General features: G+C 38.2%; 1 pseudogene; it reads right to left on the reverse strand.

The window, feature by feature from the left end:
- Positions 1 to 20,429: 20,429 nt before the first annotated feature.
- LOC140231792 (uncharacterized) lies at positions 20,430 to 21,279 on the reverse strand (annotated as a pseudogene).
- Between the last annotated feature and the right edge of the window lie 260 nt (positions 21,280 to 21,539).

Below are 21,539 nucleotides of genomic sequence, written 5' to 3' on the forward strand. Positions count from 1 at the left end.
GCCCCAAATAAATGATAAAAGCTGGCAATTAAAGCCTCAATTGTTAAAATAAATGCTTCGAAATGGTTGGCAGCTCATAAACAGCGTCCGCGGAACGTTTTTCAGTGTGTGTGTGTGGGGGGGGGGGGGGGGGGGGGGGGGCTGCGAGCCCGGGGGGGGGGGGGGGTGTCAAGGTCATTATTATTGAATGATTTGCCTCTTAAGTGGTGGCATTAGAATAAACTTCTTGTATAAACCCGTCGAAGACGCGTCCCGAATATAGTACTCCGGCAAGCGTCTACGGGAAATGCATGTTGTAGCAAAATCAAACCGTCCTCAATGGGTTAATTATGACAATGAATTTCATGAACGCTGTCTGTTAAGCATTCAAACAGAAAAGGCATGCACATGAGGGTGTACATAAGGGATATTTCTCCTCCCACACAAAGGTGATTTTACATTTTCAGACCTGAAATTCCCCGATCTGGTGCAGACTTTTGGTGCAATGCTTGGAATTCTTTGTAGCTCCCCTCCCACCCCCCCCCCCCCCAAAAAAAAACAATAATGAAATAATTAGGGTTTTTTTTTTTTCAGGGAAGTGTTAATAGCAAAATCACGGCATTTAGCTCTCATTCCGCGTGTGCATCATCTGTGTGTATGTACAAAGTCTAATGAGGTAGAGGGGGAGGGTGTTCGAGGGGGATGCTCCCTCCGACCCGCTCGACGGAGCTTTTGCGTTCGTACAATTTATAAAAAGCGATGTGAAGCACACTTTTGGGGCGAAATTCGGAAATTGTCATACCCCAAAGTGTACTAAGTCTATAGAGGGAACCAATCAACGGGAGGGTGGCAAGATACCTCTCCCATATTCGAGGAGCCTTTTTTTCCAATTTTAGAACTAAAATTTCAACTTTCAACTTTCAACTTTATTTTTTTTTTCATTTCCATTAAATAAACAGGAAAAATTATATAGAATGCATAAACAAAACAAATTTGTGGTAATTCAAAAAAAAAGTATATTAACAAAATATATGTGATGATGAGTAACAACATAATGGCATTTATAAGGTATATACATATACTGCATATTACACGGATGGGAATGGAAATAGAGGGTCCCACTAAAAAGCCAAGCTTGTACGATATGGGACCCTCAGAAATACATAATAAACGAATAATGACTTCATGAAACTACAAACAAGTTTTATGAAACAAAATCAAAGAAAATCTCACAATCTGGTGCACACTTTTGTTGGAATTATCTCGAAATTTGTCAATCAGAGAAGGTGAGAGGGGATAAGCCCTATTCTCCCTTCTACATGAGGGAGATTCTGTATTTTCTGATTGCAGTTAAACGTTTTGGTGCACACATTTTGTGGCATATAAATTTGGAAAACTCGAAGTGTAGCCACAGTTTACTTGTATGCACAGGGCGGGGGACAAATAGGGAGAAAGCGTGGGAGAGTGTTATCCGTACCCTTCCCGTACGAGGGAGCTTTTGCCTTTTTAAAGTTGAAATTGAGATATCTCGTATACGCATAGGACCCCCAATATTTCGGAAAATACTATTAAAAAAAAAATGATCGGAGGAACCGAGAGAGGAAAGGGATATATAAAATAAAAAATAAAAAAAAAACAACGGGATACTCCTACATGTACCTACTGCTAGTTTGTGTGTGTTTATCGATCTCGAGCGAGCACGTTTGCCCGAATTAAGATGACGGAGGGCTTCTTCTTCTTCTTCGCCTGGTTAAGTCTGCCTCCTTGAATTAGCTGATGATTCTTGTAGACTATGTGTGTCCAGTGTTATTAACATTATACTACAGTTTATTTACCAATATTTCCAAGCATATAGGTCTTACATAGCAAATAGTCACAGTAGGCCAGCGGATTGAGGCTGACTTTGGGGGTCAACTGTCAACTATCGTATAACAAACAAATTTTTGAAAGTATATGTATTAACAAACTTACTAGTAAAATTTACCCAGAAGTTCTGCTTCGGAACATGCCCAAATGACGTCATCAACATGGCCACCCCCCAAACCAGAAAAAATGAATGGGAATTTCAGGATATCTCAAGTGTTCATTATACAACTGACATTAATCATGAGATAAGTTACTAGTGTATGTATTTCTTATTTCCTGCCTTTCTTCAAGCGAAATTGGGCCCATTTGAGCCCATTCTTTTTTTGTGACCTCTTTTTTTTATCAATGTTAGTGGAACGGGTCTTGCATAGACGTCTATATGATACCAAAGCTCATTATACTCGATGGACTACTACAACAAATACTGTACTTCTGAAAGAACTGAAGCACTGTTAATAGAAACTGGATACACATTTTGTCATAGATCACATTAGTCCAGTCGAAATAAGGTTTCACCCACCACTAATTGCAACAGTAGGAATTCCACTGCAGTACTACTTGTTATGGGCTCCTAAACACCATACTAAAAGTTCCAAGAAATCCAGTGGGGCAAAGTGGCTAAATTTCTATAATGTGCAAATTAGCTCCCATTCTGATGAAAATTCAGTGTTTCCATGAAAACTAGGCTTCTAGGTTTCAGATTGGAACACCGAAAGTGTTGAAACCTATGTTTACAATGTCAGTTGATGCGACGCAAACATTTCACAATGTACATAGTCTGGGCCTCATTTGCATAATATGCAAAGTGTTCCAAGCCAACGGAATATTCTAATGCATCAAAGTGATATAATGATAAAAAATACAGTGTTTCCATGAAAACAATGCTATTAGGTTTCAGATTGGAACACCGAAAGTGTTGAAACCTATGTTTACAATGTCAGTTAGTGCGATGCAAACATATCCATGTACAAAATCTGGGCCTCATTTGCATAGTATATAAATTAGCTTCCATAATGATAAAAATATAGTGTTTCCATGAAAAACAATGCTTCTAGGTTTCAGATTGGAACCCCGAAAGTGTTGAAACCTATGTTTACAATGTCGGTTAGTGCGATGCAAACATATCCATGTACATAATCTGGGCCTCATTTGCATAGTATGTAAATTAGCTCCCATGATGATAAAAATATAGTGTTTCCATGAAAACTATGCTTCTAGGTTTCAGATTGGAACACCGAAAGTGTTGAAACCTATGTTTGCAATGTGAGTTAGTGCGATGCAAACATTTCCACGTACATAATCTGGGCCTTATTTGCACAATATGCAAAGTGTTCCAAGCCAACGGAATATTCTAATGCATCAAAGTGCCCGATATGAGCATATCAAGAGCTTTCAAATTAATATGATATTTCACTTTCTCTTCACCAAAAACAAACTTTACACATTAGTAAACTAGCATGAATAATATCATGAAATTAGAGTTTGTTATCAGACAGATAATGATAGCTTTTTATATCCATTAATTACGTAGAATCAAAGTACGAAATTAAACAAGTGTCAACATCTATAATTTGTCTAATTTTGTAATGAATGAACTCTATTTGGAGGGTGGTTTGTAGTAGGTGTGGTTTGCTAATGTAGCACATACGCTTTTATTTTCGTAAAATGCAATTAAGGTGATACAGGAGACGTTGCTTTACAATATCTATTTGTCAAGCCCTTGGGAAGTGCCCAGATCACCCCTACCCTGACCGTCGTGGTCCCAAAACAGATTAAAAAAACATGCATTATATGCCAAAGCAAACTCACTTGTACATGCATGTAAAGTCGTTTTGCGTAGTGGTAAATAAAGACACTTTACTTTTCATTATTTTCAAATGGTAGAGACACTGCTTTACAATCTTTATAGTCAAAGGGGTCCACATTCAAAGGCAACCGAGTGGGGTGTGTTCAAAATCATCCAACCCCCAGGGCAATATAGAAAACATGCACTAGCATGAAGCACAAATATGTTTCAATTTTCAATGCCTTCACATTGTCGTTACGGTTGTACAGCAATTGCCCATTTGTTTGTAAGAAATGCATTATTACAAAAAGACAAAATGTTCTACATTAACTATATTGTCAAAAGGGTGAACATTCAAAAGCAATCCCTTGGGATGTGTCTAAAATTACACCATCGCTCAAGCCCCGTAATTACATCACACGGATACTATGAACGCAAATACTGACGTTCTTTCGTGCATGATTTTAGAAGTAGTTCCAGCAATACAGCTACACACTTTTATATCAATGAATGTCGTGGAAATGATAGGAGAAGCACTGCTTCAAAATATCTATTTAGTGGGAGGATGCACATTAAATGTCAATCCTGTGGGATGTGCCCCAAAGTACACCATCCTCATGGCAATATAGAAAACATTGAATATCATTAACGCGAATATGTTCCAAACGTACATGCTTTCAAACTTCGAACGTGTAGTACATCAAGGGCACTTTTGTTTTCAAAAATACATAGTAGTTAATAGAGGAGGCATTGCTCTACAATATTCATATCGTCAAGAGGGTGAACATTAAAAGACAACCCAATGGGAATTGTCCCGTGAAAGGTACACCTACCCTCAAGCCCCCTTAAGACAAAATACAGACATTAGCAACCCAAACACCGTTGTTCTAGCGTGGGTGGTATTAAAAGTAGTTCCGGCGATATAGCAAATACACTTTTTAACAATGAAAAGTCATGGAAATGATAGAAGAGGTTTAACTTTACAAGATCTATGCAGTGAAGAGGGTGCACATTAAATGGCAACCCTGCGGGATGTGTCAAAAAATAGTCCACCCTCACGGCAATATATAAAACATATTAATGCGAATGTATATATGTTCCAAACGTATATGTCTTCAAAATGCCATTGTGCCGCATAGCAAAGGCACTTTTGTTTCCAAGAAATACAACTTATTGATAGAGGAGACATTGCTCTACAAGAACTACATTGTTAAAAGGGTGAACATTCAAAATTAATCCCTTGGGAAGTGTCCAAATTCACACCTAATCTCACGCCCTCTTGTTACAAAACACAGATATTAGCAACGAAAATACCGTTGTTCTAGCGTGAATGGTTGTAAAAGTAGTCCCGGCAATACAGCAGATACAATTTTCATCGATGACAAGTGATGGAATTGATAGTAGAGACTTAACTTTACAAGATCTAGACAGTGAAGAGGGTGCGCATTAAACGGCAACCCTGTGGGATTTGCCAAAAGTACTCCACCCTCACGGCAATGTTCCAAACGTACATGTTTTCGAAATTCCATCGTGCCGTATAGCAAAGACACTTTTGTATCCAAAAATGCAACCAATTACTAGAGGAAGCAATGCTCTACAATAACTACATTGTCTAAAAGGTCAACATTTTCAAAGGTATTCTTTGGCGAGGTGTCTAAATTTACACCTACGCTCACGGCCTTTATTACAAAATACGGATATTAGCAACGCAAATACAGTTGTTCAAGCGTGAATGGTTTTAAAAGTAGGTCCGGCAATGCAGCAAATACACTCTTACATCAATGAAAAGTCATGGAAATGATAGAAGAAGATTTACCTTACAAGATCTACATAATAAAGAGGGTACTTATTGAAGGGCGATCCTGCGCCGTGTGTCCCCAAAATGCCCGTTATCCTCTTGGCAATATAGAAAACATATATTATCATATAACGTGAATATATATGTTCCAAACGTACATGCTGTGGTGCCTTATAGCAAGTCACGTTTGTTTCCAAGAAATGCAATGTAATCAATACAGGAGGCATTGCTTTAATTTACTTATATAGTAAAAAGGGGTGTACATTTAAAGCGATCCCTTGCGAGGCGCCCGAAGTTACCCCCTCAACCCCGCGTCCCCATCTGCAAAACGTGCATTATGCCAACGTGAGTACTTTTGTTATGAATGTACTCTTTACAGTTACCACTAATTTGCTTTTTATGTAAATTACTTTTGTATGACCAATTCGAAAACGCATCCATCGTCTGATCGTGTTCATTGACCTACAAAATATAAGTTTATACATTTAAATCTTTAAAATTGGATAATGGCAAGCGACAATTACTCTAGCAAAATTGCAGTCCTTAAGACGCCATTTTGATGACGTCATTTGAGCATGTTCCCGATTAGATTTTCTGGGTAAATTTCATGTGGGATATTGTGAGGACGTATACTTTTTTAAAAAGTTAAAATTTGCTTGTTATACGATAGTTGCCAGTTGAGCCTTTTTTTAAGCCACTTTTTGGCCATCGTCTGCAGGCCTACATTACGGAAGACACCCCACAGATGGCGCTGCAACAATTTCCGAGGACAGGGAATTCCAGCTCGTTACCATTTGGTTACTCTTCTCGGAAAGAATGAATGACGATTCGATTCAGTACGATTATGAATGTGGTTGGAGAACATCGTTGATATCATCACTGTTTACATGACAAATGTATCCTGTGCCCCCATACTGTGAAGAAGTTCTGTAAATTCTGAGTTGCAATGCAGAGTTGGAGACATTTCTCTTTGAATTGCAACCAAGCGTAAAAAAGAATGGTGACAGACACGATTCTTATTCATGACTCCACAAAGAGATGTTGGCTGCTCTCAAAAAGCTTCGTATAGAGCACAATAGAACTTTATGCCGCATTACGTCATTTTCCCAGCATTTAACGCATGAACGTTTGGCTGTTTGCTTTCCACCAACAAAAGAATTTTGGGACACATTCCCAGTAATTTCGACCAATCAGGACACGAAGTTCAACAGCAACGCCCCAAATAAATAATAAAAGCTGGCAATTAAAGCCTCAATTGTTATAGTAAATGCTTCGAAATGGTTGGCAGCCCATAAACAAAACGAGAGGCCGCGGAACGTTTTTCAGTGTGCGTGTGTGTGGGGGGGGGGGGGGGGGGCTGCGAGACCGGGGGGAGGTGTTAAGGTCGTTATCATTGAATAATTTGCCTTTTAAGTGGTGGCATTTAAAAATAAACTTCTTGCATAAACCCGTCGAAGACGCGTCCCGAATATACTCCGGCAAGCGTCTATGGGGAAATGCATGTTGTAGCAAAATCAAACCGTCCTCAATGGGTTAATTATTACAATGAATTTCATGAACGCTGTCTGTTAAGCATTCACACAGAAAAGGCATGCACATGAGGGTGTACTTAAGGGATATTTCTCCTCCCACACAAAGGTGATTTTACATTTTCAGACCTGAAATTCCGCGATCTGGTGCAAACTTTCGGTGCAATGCTTGGAATTCTTTGTAGCTCCCCTCCCCCCCCCCCCCCCCAAAAAAAAAATAATAATGAAATAATTAGGGCTTTTTTTCAGGGAAGTGTTAATAGCAAAATCACGGCATTTAGCTCTTATTCCGCGTGTGCATCATCTGTGTGTATGTACAAAGTCTAATGAGGTAGAGGGGGAGGGTGTTGGAGGGGGATGCTCCCTCCCACTCGACGGAGCTTTTGCGTTGTTAAAATAGATAAGAAGCGATGTGAAGCACACTTTTTGTGGGAAATTCGGAAATGATTGTCATACCCCAAAGTGTACTAAGTCTATAGAGGGGACCAATCAACGGGAGAGTGGCAAGATACCTCTCCCATATTCGAGGGAGCTTTTTTTTTTCCAATTTTAGAACTAAAATTTCAGCTTTCAACTTTCAACTTAATTTTTTTCATTTCCATTAAATAAACAGGAGAAATTATATAGAATGCATAAACAAAACAAATTTGCAGTAATTTAAAAAAAAAGTATATTAATAAATATATGTGATGATGAGTAACAACATAATTGCATTTATATGGTATATACATATGCATATTACACGGATGGGAATGGTAATGGAGGGTCCCACTTAAAAGCCAAGCTTGTACGATACGGGACCCTCAGAAATACATAATAAACGAATAATGACCTCATGAAACTACAAAAAAAAAAAATAATATATGAAACAAAATCAAAGAAAATTTAACAATCTGGTGCACACTTTTGTTGGAATTATCTGGAAATTTGTCAATCAGAGAAGGTGGGAGGGGATAAGCCCTATTCTCACTTCTATATGAGGGAGATTCTGTATTTTCTGATTGCAGTTGACCCCCCATTTTCTTGACATATTTTGAAAGCTGATGAGTTGTACATGTCATTCCACGGGTTGGCGATGCTGGTAAAATGATGAAAAGATATCAAATTTCTTAATAAAGTAAAAAAAGTAAATTTTCAAAATGACGTCATCTAATTTCAAGTTCACTCGAGCGTATCTCACTTATCCTTTCCCAATTTTCACACAAATTTCAGTATGTTGTACCTTATTAAATGCTCTTTCATTAATATAATAACAGCATTTTGATTGGATTACGGCATCACCTCGTAAAAATGGATTCAGAGTAATCTTGTCAAATTTGACCAGTTATGTGTTATCTCTATGGGAGTGCAGTTTTTCTGGAAATGAAAATTGACATGACTATCTTTCTCGAGCTCTATCTCACGTATGCTTCGGTGAATTTCTCCCAAATTTTAGTATGTTGTAGCTGAGACTTTGGGCTATCGTAATGTGCCCTTCATTTTTTCATACGACGTCGGCATTACGTCAAAAAATTTGGTTGAAATTAAAGCTTATCTTCGATGTATTAACATATTTCTTCCTTTCTGCAACTTTCTTTGCAATAACTCAAGAAAAACAGCCCCTATCATCCCCATATTTTGCACATGTTTAGTTCATGTTACGTACATTATTTCATAAAATAACAACTACTTGATCGGACACCATCTTGGGTATGTAAATTAGGGTCAAAGGTCATAGATGTTTCATCCTGTATCTTAGTAAATACATGTCCTATCTTTCCCATATTTTGCACACGTAAAGACCATGTTACAAGGATCATTTCACAAAATAACTACTTTTTGCTCAGATGCCATCTTGTCTGTGCAAAGTGGGGTCAAAGGTCATATGTACTTTTTTTCTGTATCTTCGTTATGACGTGTTATCTCTATGGGAGGGAATTTTTCTAGATGTGAAAATTGACATGACTACCTTTCTCGAGCTCTATGTCACTTACCCTTCGGTGAATTTCTCCCAGATTTTAATATGTTGTAGCTGAGACTTTGTGCTATCAGAAATATGCCTTTTGTTTTTTCATACGATGTCTGGATCATGCTAAAAAACTTGGTTGAAATTAAAGCTTATCTTCGATGTATTGAGATATTTCTTTCTTTCTGCAACTTTCTTTGCAATAACTCAAGAAAAACAGTCTCTATCACCCACATATTTTGCACATGTTTAGTTCATGTCACGTACATTATTTTATAAAATAACAACTACTTGATCGGACACCATCTTGGGTATGTAAATTAGGGTCAAAGGTCATAAATGTTTCATCCTGTATCTTGGTGAATACTTGTTCTATCTTTCCCATATTTTGCACACGCAAAGACCATTTTACCAGAATCATTTCACAAAATAACTACTTTTTGCTCAGATGCCATCTTTGGTGTGCAAAATGGGGTCAAAGGTCAAATATACTTCATTCTGTATCTTCGTTAGTGCATACGGAATTCGGTACCAAAGATGGCAGGTCTGACTCCCTTTTCTAAATGAGACTCCAAACATCACATGGCCAATGTCCCCTCAACACAAATGAAACCTGTATGGTCATGCCTACTGGGATCAGGACTCAAATCATTGATTTCCCAATAGATCGGATCACCTAATTTGTCAGTGTTGACAAATTCCGAGTCTAGTTGGATTTGGTGACAGTATTACTAATGTGTTGGGTCCACTTTAGATCAGACGTGGCGGTTAAACTCGAGTGTTTTACAGATTCAACAGATTCAAGAGGGGCATTGTTTATATGGTACACATGTTGAAACTTTCTCCTTTTCCTGGAGATCGTTTGTACCTTGCATTTGTCGATGTTCAAGTCAAGCCACCATCCATTTTCAACCCAGTCACCAGTCCTGTTGAGATCTTGTTGAAGATTTTGTACATGGTGTTAGTCATCCTCGATGGTCATGCAGGAAATTGCATCATCGGCAAATAGGCCAACCTTAGATGCTAGACCACTTGGTAATTCATTTTAGTAAAACAGAAAGAAGACAAGGTCCAAGAACTGACCGTCTTGGGGGCCAGATTCTACTGCTATTGGTAACGATTTAATTCTATCCAACATGTCCAAAAGGATTCTGTGACTTTTTCCATGGGAAAACTTTTGATTCATAAAGTTTTTTGTTCCCCTCTGATTCCATAGAAGTCCAGTTTGTGTGAAAGGCGTTTATAGCGTATAAATGTCAAACTTTGGCAAAGGCGTTCGAAAACTTCATGATAATGAAATGTGTGGCGCTCCGTCGGAATGAGTCAAAAGTCGCAAAAAATGAAATCGTAGTTATGCCTATAAGCGAATTCTACAGACTCTAAGCTTTACACTGATATGTAATACAACTCATTTCGACATCCCTATAGATCATAAAAACGAATATTAACCACGTTTGTTATGTCAGTTGATTTTCTAAATAACGGAGAAAATCGCTCTCAAAGTTCAGGCTATGTTCATGCTCACAACCTGTTTCTTTCACGGGACGAAACAATACAACTGTCCTGCTTAGCGACGGCGTTTACGCTCCATCGCACGCACTACCGTATAAGGCGATAGCTTGGGTATGTAAGATAATCAACCAATCGCAGGACAGGTCTATCATTAACGATTCTGACCAATACGGCAGCCCGAATGTAAACTTCGGCGCGTTTGTGTCCGTGCCGCTGCCGCCGCATGAATGAGTCGGTACGCGTTGTGTGTCGGCTGCGTTGTGGTTTGCCGCAATTTTTAACTCATAAACAATAGGAAACAGTAGAAAGAAAAGAAGGCACGCAATGCGTCTTACGAGAAGCGTCTTTTAGCGAGGGCGTTGATCGCTTCCATTCTCCTCCCATGTTGTTGTCAATGGAAACTAAAGAGGATGCGTTTAGCAAGTACCAATACCTAAATAGAACCTGAGAACCTATTGTAGGCGGGCACGCAATGCGTCTTACGAGAAGCGTCTTTTAGCGAGGGCGTTCATCGCTTCCATTCTCCTCCCATGTTGTTGTCAATGGAAACTAAAGAGGATGCGTTTAGCAAGTACCAATACCTATTAAATAGAACCTGAGAACCTATTCTAGGCGGGGGTTCAAAAGACAGCATCGGCAGAAAAAGTCAATGAAGTTGATTAACGATAGTCGTCTTTTGAGATCGTGTTCTTTGCGTGTACTTAAAACCCTCAAATTACGCACATGGTCGTAATGTTGCAGAGCATCAAAAACTGCTTTCGCGTCTTTTCTGCTGCAGCTGTATACAGCCGTAACATTATGAATTCCCGCCATATTAAAGGCACATTTCCTTTATAGGCGTTGCGTGCACAGTAATTATCGCTTATCACGCTTGCCAATGCTGCACATATTATACATATCAGAAGCAAAGGTTGATGTAGGCTTGACAGCTTCACGTTGGGTTTACAATGATTCTCAGTCACTTTTCAAATAGCATAGCATATAAAAAACAATTAACTTGTAGCTTAAGCGGAATTATTTTTTTTTTACATCACATGTGCAGTTACAATCTTTCTGCGTTTGAGAAGTGGATCATAAATAATAATACTGAAAAATATTCGGAATTAATACTTAGGCCTTCTTCACTTCGTTTTGTATTCACAAACCTTATCAGAAAAAAAAAATGATTGCTTGATTACTTTCGGGTAAAGGAACTACCGGAAAGGAACCGCATTTAATTTTCTTGTTAACGAACCTAAGCTAATGGCAAACCATATTTCATTGTGTGATTAACGAACCTTCAGAATAATCAATTGTATTACCCCCCTCCCCCAAGGAAAAAAAAAGCATTTCAATGTCATGCGCTGCAATAGCGATAAAAGGCCCTTTTTATTTCGTAGTGTGTCTCAGTACTCCTGTGCTTATTTCTAAGGATGTGCCTCTCTTAATGATTGCGATTGATGTTCAACTATTTCTTTCACGCGAGCTTGAACAGGAAGAAGCTAAAATTCAGGCAAGGAGACGAGTTTTCTTCCATGAAATGCAATCATTAAGACACATCTATTCACGAAAGTTGTGTGATTGCTTATGTGCTAAAGAATTGTGTCCATTACATGAATCAGGCACTATACAAAACGGTTGAAATCTATTGAAAGTCGAACTTCGTTTTGTTTTTTGTTTTTTGTTCAATTTCATTTCAATTTTAAGCGGGGATAGACTAGAAATTAGTTTGTCTATACTGGCAGGAGACATTACAGTTTTCCAGTACATGCTCCGCATTTAAACAGTCGCCATATTTTCGTGGTCAGAATCAGATAATGGACACGTGATATATTATAAAAATGAAAATAGAAAACAACGAACACGCCATATGTACAAACATTATGAACTTCAATGAATTAAACTTACCTGTGATATTCTGCATAAAAAACAAGCACGCCGATTAAATGATTTAATATAATTAATAGAGCACACAGCGATATCATGCATGGCAGATCAAATCAAGTTCAATTGGTGAGAAAGCTAAATGAAGTTAAAAAGTTGACTTCTCTTCGTTTCTCTTTCAATTCATGAAAACAGAATTACATTGTATATCTATTGAAGAGGATTGTCTCTGTTGCGAACGATCGCCATATATAGCACTGTTAGTCTCCTGCGCAAATCCGAATCCCTAAATACTTTAATTTTTGCTTGATAATGTAATAGCCCTGCTCATAATTTCATAAAGGACTCGCAAATTCAAAGTTTCAAACCGTATACTAAAACATTATATTGTATACGGTGTATTTCAAACAAACATTTTGAATGCGTTGCGTGTTAGCATGTTAATAGCACCAATCTGCCTTTTATTTTCCGTATACGTAAAGCGCACAGAAACGTAACCAAATGTTACAAAATACAGTGAAATGCATTTTACGGCGTGGTACAATCATTAGAAGTATATCCCATTCCTTTTTACTTTTATTTGCTCGAACCAAACCATGTGTCATTTTCGTAGCGACATCACTAGGAATTAGAATGTATGAAGATAATCGTTACTCATTTTTTTTTTTTGCGCTACTATTATAGCATTTACATTTTCCAACTTTTATTGACATGCAGTACTATGTTACTGTATTATTACGATTACGAATGTTGGTTATGAATTCAAAAGACTGGTTTATTAATCGAACTACAAAGGTAATAGCTGTTTTGAAAGTAGTTCGATACAAGTTCAAAACGCGATCGAAGTCATTGTCATAGGGGGAACTGATAGCTCTAGAAAACTTGTTTAGGCTAGTAAAGATTGCCGTATAGGCAATCTTTGTAGAAAGTTTTGACTTAGGCCGTCTATTGAGTATTTTGAGAAATTTAATAAAGAATTATTTGTTTTGATTATGTCAAGAATTACACTGCAAAAAGTCCGGTGTTAAATAGTGAACACCGAGCTGGTGTTAAATTTTCGGTGCTCATTTATGGTGTTAAATCAACACCCCGGGTGTCATTTCCAAATTTTAAACTGTTTTTTGAAGAGTTTCTTAGTAACTGCACTTCTTGTTGATTTTTAATTTAAACAAGACGATCAAGAATTTTACGTTGAAATACTAGATTTTTGAAAAAATGTGAAAATAATTTTACACCAAAGTAACACCAGCTGGTGTGGTCCCTTATTGAAGCTGGACGGGTGTTAAACCATTGATATTAAAGGGAAAGGCTAGTAACTGATCAGTGGGAATCAGTGGAAATGCTGGGAGATGATTGTTCCAATCCTTATGGGATTCATTCAAGAGTTCATTGTATATCTAATGTTGTGTGAAAATGATTTGCTTCAGAATGGTCTCATATTGAAGTAATGTGCAGTTTAATGCTTCCAGGTTAGCGTCCCTGGTCAGTGACGGAGCATTAATCTGCACATTACTTGAATATGAGACCGTTCTGAAGCAAATCATTTTCACACAACAACAGATATACAATGGACTCTTGAATGAATCCCATAAGGATTGGAACAATCATCTCCCAGCATTTCCACTGATTCCCACTGATCAGTTACTAGCCTTCCCCTTTAACACCAACAAGTATCAAATCAACACCATGTGGTGTCATTTTTTAATTAACACCAGTACAGTGTCAAAACAACATCTGGTACAGTGTCAAATTAACACCACGAAGTGTCAGGTGAACACTTTTCAACACCATCACAGTGCATTTTTAACACCTCTGGGTGTGGTCCTTTATTGAAGTTTGATCGGTGTTAGGTTTAACACCCGTGGTGTTAAATCTAACACCCATGTTTTTACAGTGTAGTTTGAACTATGAGAATAAAAAGGCGCGGTTACCCAAACAATGTCGTAGTTCGATTAGACAGTCATGATGGGTAAAGTGAATTCATGACTTGACTAATCCTTACTGAATTGATGATCACTTCTGTAAACCATCAGTTATGTCTTGTAATCGTAGTCAAAATTCTTTTGAGCGATGAGACGAAAACCAACAAACAAAATGCCGTGTATCATCGCTCGAGATTCCAACATTTGGCGTCACCCGACCAACAATAAGTGACAAATCAAATGGAATATAATGTTGTGGGATAGCAGACTGTGTTACGATTTTTAAATGTTTCGAGCAATTGTTTAAAAAAAAAGAGAGAAAATGAGGGCAAAGTTCAAGAAATTAGAAAAAAGCACGTAAATGCAGGAGATCATGTTTGATAATCAAAGTAAGAGATTACAATCGGCCATGCGGATGTCTATGATTGCCTTATTTACATGTCTGATTTTTGTAAACTATGTGATATTTAAATTTAAGTTTCCTTCCCTCCTTGATAGAAGTTTTGTTGGGTTTTCGCTAAAGGCATTTATTAGGAAACGCTGTAAAAACGACAACAAATGCCTACTATACATCAAGATATGACCTATACATACATGAAACACAAAAAAAATCTCTACGTTCTGATATAAATCAACTGCTTGTTTGTTTGTTTGTTTGTTTGTTTGTTTGTTTGTTTGTTCTGAATTACCATGGTCTTTGTCGGGGGAAAGATGAAGAAAAGTAGTAGAGTGTATCACTCTCAAATCCGGATGATTGCGATAAGTGTGTATCCCCGCCCTTTCTATACAGGTAAACGATTTAAGCTTGGTATGCTATTATAAAAGCCTGCATGTGTCACGCGGAAGAACTGATTCCGTGATCACTTTTAGCCTTTCATAAAATTCACGTTTTAAGATGGTAACGATAGCTTGTAGGAGATAGAGTAAGTTAGCATTACTGACTGTGGTTCTGAACACAAAAGGAGACTGAAAAATTCCTTTACAAATTAGCAGACATAATGCCGATCCTCCAACACTGTTGCTCCATTCCGTCATTGATTCTGCTATCAATGGCGAAGAAAGAATACTGGTTGCGTGATTATCCACCCCTTGATAGCAGGAAGTTTACCTTTCATTGTTTAAGGCTTCGTTGATGCGGGGTTTACTCGGATACAAGGCGTGAACATTGCCGTCCGAGTTCTTTCATTCGAAATTCCTCAGAATACGCAATTCAATGGGCAATTAGCGCTGCTACTTGGCAAAGTTGTTAGCCAACCCAATTCTTTGCAGACTTGACCTCTCACATGTCAGCTACACGCAATACACGGCAAACAGCTATCATTACAAACATTCTGATTAAAAAACAAAACAAAATGAAGAAGCACACTTTTGAGTAGCGACACAGCTTTCTGTCCCTTTCTCAAATAGGTCCTACTTCTAAAAAAAATACACAGATGACTAGAGTCAGAATATCCTCCAAAGGGAACACGAGCTATCTGGGCATTAATAATGTTTGTCTTCCGATTTCTCTCCATGCCGTCACGGCCCAAACCATCATAAGTAATAAGGCAATAAGTTTCATTAACCAGGGAAATAAAAGTACGCATTACATACATTTGGCAAATTATCACACAAATTGTCGACTTTATAAAGACGAGAATAATTGACAACTTAGGCCCTACTATATCTTCAGAGATGAACTTTAAACAGCAAGTCACATACCAGGGAACGAAAGTTATGATTATTTGAACAAATTCATAAATGAAGCCAATTAATAACCGTTGTAAAAGTACACACACGCATAAAAAAGGTTTCGAGTTCGATATGTGATCATTGTATTAGTTCATAGATAAAGTATCATAAATTTTGCGTGATCGTTCGTTGGAATTATTTTTTTCAGTGCGATTTGTGCGTCATGTCAATCACCATGTCATTGAAATGGAGTGCGTGTATCAAACGAAACTCGCTGGTCATGCAATCAATAGCCTTGGTCAGCTCACTATTATTGCGTAATTCTATAGCCCTCGCCGCTTGGCCGCCGACGCCGCCGCGCGCACCATGCTTTGTTTTGTCTTCAAAGGGGTCAAGAGCAATGCCTCATTAGCATACACCCTAGCAACGGAGGCGGAGTCTCGATCTGGCAAGAACAATAGGTGCGAAACGCAACGCAAAGGCGAGCGTTCGAAAAAAATGTAACCGAAAAAAATTGTCTCAGAAAAACGGTGATTTGGGACACTTGTACTCATTTTCACACGCTGAAATTTTCTGTACAAACAGATAAAACATAAAGGAATCAAAATCCGTCATAAAAAAATTTCGGCCCGAGTAGTGCTTCCCCTTCATTTTCGGCTCATTACGGGAAAACTCCCCGTGCGACTTATGACTCATTTTGTCGGAGCGCCACACAAATCTGTTTGACGCCCTTCATCCACGTTCTTGTGTAGATCGCTTGTGAATCCTAATAAATGTTGTTCGCATGACACGTTATTACGAAAATCATATGAAAGGTGGAAGGTAATGTTAATTTTGTCCCCGTACTTCATAATTTTGCTAGCTAAGATGTGTTCCATTAGTTTGCAGCAGATTCAATCAGCGAAATGAGATGGTAGTTTACAGGAGTGGATCAATGTCCTTTCTTGTAGTCTCGTACACTATTTTTTCCACACCAGCAGGTGTAAACTTGATATCCTCCATTTCTTGAAAAACTGAGGTTGCAGGTAGTATTGAAAAGTCATCAGGAATGGATGTCTCCTTGGTGAATGCACTTTTGACTGTCGATTCAGTGCTTCACCGTTTGCCATTGAATCAGTGACTGTAGTACCATTAGTCTTCAGTTCTGTTATTCGTGTGTTTCCAGTCCTGTTGAGCTTGATGACACTCCAGAATCCCTCAATAATGTGAAATTTCATGTTATCTTCGTCAGTAGAAAAACAAAAAAGAGATTCCACATAATTCCAATAATCCCTCTTCAGCTCTTTTTGAAGTGTTTTCTTGATTGTATTCAACTCTTCTTCCAAATGAAAATGGAGGAGCCCATGATTTCTTGACTTTTGATATCCCGACTTGTTCACCCTCTCCTTTTGATCATCCTTTTAATCTTGATTGTGATTCATTATATGTCATCAATCTTAGATGTCAATTTCTGTGGAAAATATTCTGCCATTCCCTTCACCATTACAGTCTTGAACATAACCCATGGCTCAATCACCGAACCCTTAAGTCAAACTTACCTTCAATTTCCTTGTCTACAACTGTCATTGTAGTCAGCAAACTTCTCTTCATTTTCACTCATTTTGGAGTGACCTCAGGGATCACTCGAAGATTTAGGAGTGATCCCTGAGGTCACTCCAAAACGAGTGAAAATGAAAATTTTCACTCAAAATTCACTCCAATTTCACTCTAAATTCACTCCTTTTTTGTATTCACTCCTTTAAGAGTGAATATTTTCACTCGATTCTTTTTAGAGAGTATATCACAAAAAGACAACAGGAATTAAGGTACTGAAAAAATGTAGTCATATACAATATTACAGGTCAATGCAAACAATTACTATACAATTTATATACCTTATCTTTGAATATAGAAAGGGATGCACTTTTCTTAACATCATCTGATAAGTTATTCCATTGTTAAGCACCGCGATATGTTACAAGAAATTCACATTTTGTAACATTGAGAGTGAGTTTATTTCTGGTTAACCATCTGTGTATTCTCACTAATTCTTTATTTAAAAAGCTTGTCTATCTATTCACATCACTACACGAGTAGTGCAGGCAGGTATCATCTGCGTATAATGTAACCTTGCACTTCTTTACAGATAAAGGCAGATCGTTTATGTATAGAACAAAAAGTAAAGGGCCTAGATTTGCCCCCTGTGGTATTCCACATGTGATTGTCCATGGACTAGATTGTACACCGTTGATAACAGTGCATTGTGTGCGATTGGTAAGATAGCTTCGGAACCATTCAACAACAACATCACTCATACCTGTTTCTTCAGGAGGATACCGTAGTGAACCGTATCAAAAGTTTTCTTTAAATCCAAGATTACCTTCCCAACAATGTTGCCTTTGTCCATATTATTATCCAGCTAGTCTTCAGTGGTGGTAATTAAGGCAGTCTTAGTGAAACTGTTTGGCCTAAAGCCTGACTGGTGCTCATTAAGCAAGTCATTCCGTTGATCAAACACAAACTTTTCTATAATTTTTGTAATAATCGACAATATAGGTATGGGTCGGAAGTTACTCATGTTAGTTTTCTCACCACCCTTGTAGATTGGCGTAATACGCGATCGTTTCCACGACAATGTCACCTTACTTTGTTGTATTGACTGATTACATATATATGTCAGCGGTTTATACAAATATTAATCAATTGACTTCAAAATGATGGCGTGAATATTGTCCAATCCAGTTGCTTTATCAACAGAGAGGCTATTTAAATAACTCAAGGCATCTTGCTCATCTATCTTTTTTTCAACTCACAATCATTTCCATTTATCAACGATTCCAAGACCATTGCTCCAGTCTTCATCGTCAAAATTCATTGTCCTCTTGAATAATCTTGCCTATGTTAGTGAAGTGCTTATTGAATCTACAGTGTATCAGGTATTTCACCTTTATCATAAATCTTTCATTAAAGTTATCATTTATAGTACACGTTATTCTTTCAGTCTCCGGTTTTTTAGGTAGAACATAACTCAAACATTTCTATACGTCACCAGAGGTACCATAACTATTTTCAACACAACTAGCAATAATCTTCTTTTTGCTTTCCGAAGTTCTTATGTTACTTTATTTCGCAGTAACTTGTATACTTATTCCAATCATCAGATAGAGGTGATTTCTTTGCCACACGCTTTTGGACGTTTCTTTGTCTGATTAATTCGAGAAACTGCTCAGTGACCCAAGGTGATTTTTTTTTTCTTTATTCGTTTTTTCCTCAATGGGGCATATTTATCCATGTTACGAGTTATCACCTCTTCAAACTTATTATACAATATATCCACATCAATTTCTGTCACCAGATCACCGCATACTACAGACGACATATCATTTAAAAATTCAACACCTCGCAAACATTTAATAATTCAAAATTGACCGTCTTTAAATTACGAGAAACCTTACACATATGTCGAGCATCTTTTTGAGTGCGTCTTTACTCACGGGTACAATACACAAGATAATGATCACTTAGAGTGAATGGCAATACATCCACCATGCCACTTTTTTCTGCTGCATTTGTCATCATTAGACCAATTGTGGAAGATGAGGTAGCTGTATCCCTAGTTGCAGAATTCACTAATTGTTCATAACCATAACATTCAATCACCTCAACCAACCTTTTGGTTTGCCACAATCTTTTTTTTTTTCAGACTTTGTATCGCAAGTCATAATTATCACCAAGAAATATACATTCATAATCTAAATTTTCTATCTTCTAAAATACTGATTCAAGCAAATGAAATGCTCACAGATTTGAGTAAGGAGGTCTATAACACGTAACAATCAATATTTTCTATCTTCTAAAATACTGATTCAAGCAAATCAAATGCTCTCAGATTTGAGTAAGGAGGTCTATAACACGTAACAATCAATACTGGCTTTACCTAATCCATGCTTTATTTCAATAATTAACATTTTCAACTCAGAATCCATCAGGTCATATCTTACAATATAATCAATTTCTTCTTGCACATTATACAGCCACCCCCCCCCCCCGTCATCCCTGTCTTTACGGATTAACCGTTACACATTAATTCGTCACTCAGTGTTAACACATGGACATTTGTTTGAGAAGTGAGTAAACACAATACTTTGTCAGCGATGGACAGTTTAGATGAGTGACTTTGGTTCCATCCGCACTGCAAAGTTTATCTATGTTCTTCCAGGGACGCTAATACATTATTTCTTTTCGCTTTACAGGGTTCCAAAACTCGATGTTTATCGCTATGGGATGCATTTTCGTTATTAACGTGCAAAACTTCATCAGATATTATTATAGATGCAATCACCGTTTACATGAAATGGTAATTCAGACAGGCAACAGCAGATCCAGTCATCGTCTGAAACAAAAATGATTTCGCTCTAAGTAGTGCATTTCAAGTGACACCATCGCCGACATACGAAACATAAGAGTGTATTTTGATTGCATTGAACTTCTTTTTTTTTATCACAAACAATACATGGGTACTTAACTTAATATTCATGATTGTCTTAGTTCACCGGTTCGTATTACAGCTACCCATTCTTTACTGCAGCCTCTCGATGTCAGAAATGTTCCTTATTGGGACTCTCTTGTCGTCTTTCCCGTAGATTTTGACTAGCGCGGTGATTTTTCCGTCTTTGGTCCATACCCGTTTCATCGACGACTTTTTCGCTGCGGCGTTGACGAGTGTCCGTCGCTGCAGCGTCAGGTCCTCCGCGTGCACGAAGATGGGGCTGCCTTTGAAGCGGGACTTCACATCGTAGACCATCTGACGAGTGTTGTAGGCTGCAAATTTGCCAATGATGGGTTTGTATGTGCCTGTTGTCGCTCTGTTTCCTGTCTTGAACTGGGTGTGATACGGTGGCTCCTGGCAATGCCATGAATGCAGGAAGACTGGAGAGTAATGCCCAAGTGTTTTTGACGACATCAATGATGACAGCGTCAGTGTTCTCGTTCTTGGATTCTGGAATCCCGCAGAACCTGAGACACTCTCGTCTGGAATACTGCTCCTGTTCTTCATTGTCATGCTGTACCTTTGTGATGTCATTTTCCAATGCTTTTAGTTTTGCTTTCATTGAACGTTGTTCGGCCAATAGCTGTGCTAGGTCCAGTGAAATGGCTTCGTACACACTCTGTGTCACTTTCTGCAAGATGGCGTGGGTGATTTCCTCTTGCATTCTTTCAATGATGTCATCCGAGCACAATGTCTCCTTTATTTGAGCTTGAAGAGTTTTTTTGACGTTTTCCATGGTCGACGGGAAAGTCTCACTTCGATGATCAGCTGAGGTCTGGGGGTCTGTGTCAGCGGAACTAGCCGACGAACTTGCCCGAAGCCGATTTGTCCATTCACCGTCACCTTGCTTGGACTTTCCAGCGGATTTATTATTCGGCATTTTCTCTGTGATTTCAAGAGCTATCCCTTCTGATATGAGTTACGAAAATGGGTAGATGAAGAACTCAGTTCATTCAGTCACTTTCTGTGCGTTGTTTGATTATATAAGTCAGAACATTGGCGCGAATCAGGCGTTTAACTTCGAAGCACGTATGCTATTCCTGTCCGCATCTATATTAAATTGGTCCAAGGGGGTGATCATGTCACCCCCATGCTGAAGCAGCTACATTGGCTACCAGTGGCACAGCGCATTGCTTTCAA

Source organism: Diadema setosum, chromosome 8, assembly GCF_964275005.1.
Source record: "Diadema setosum chromosome 8, eeDiaSeto1, whole genome shotgun sequence".
Lineage (NCBI taxonomy): Eukaryota > Metazoa > Echinodermata > Echinoidea > Diadematoida > Diadematidae > Diadema > Diadema setosum.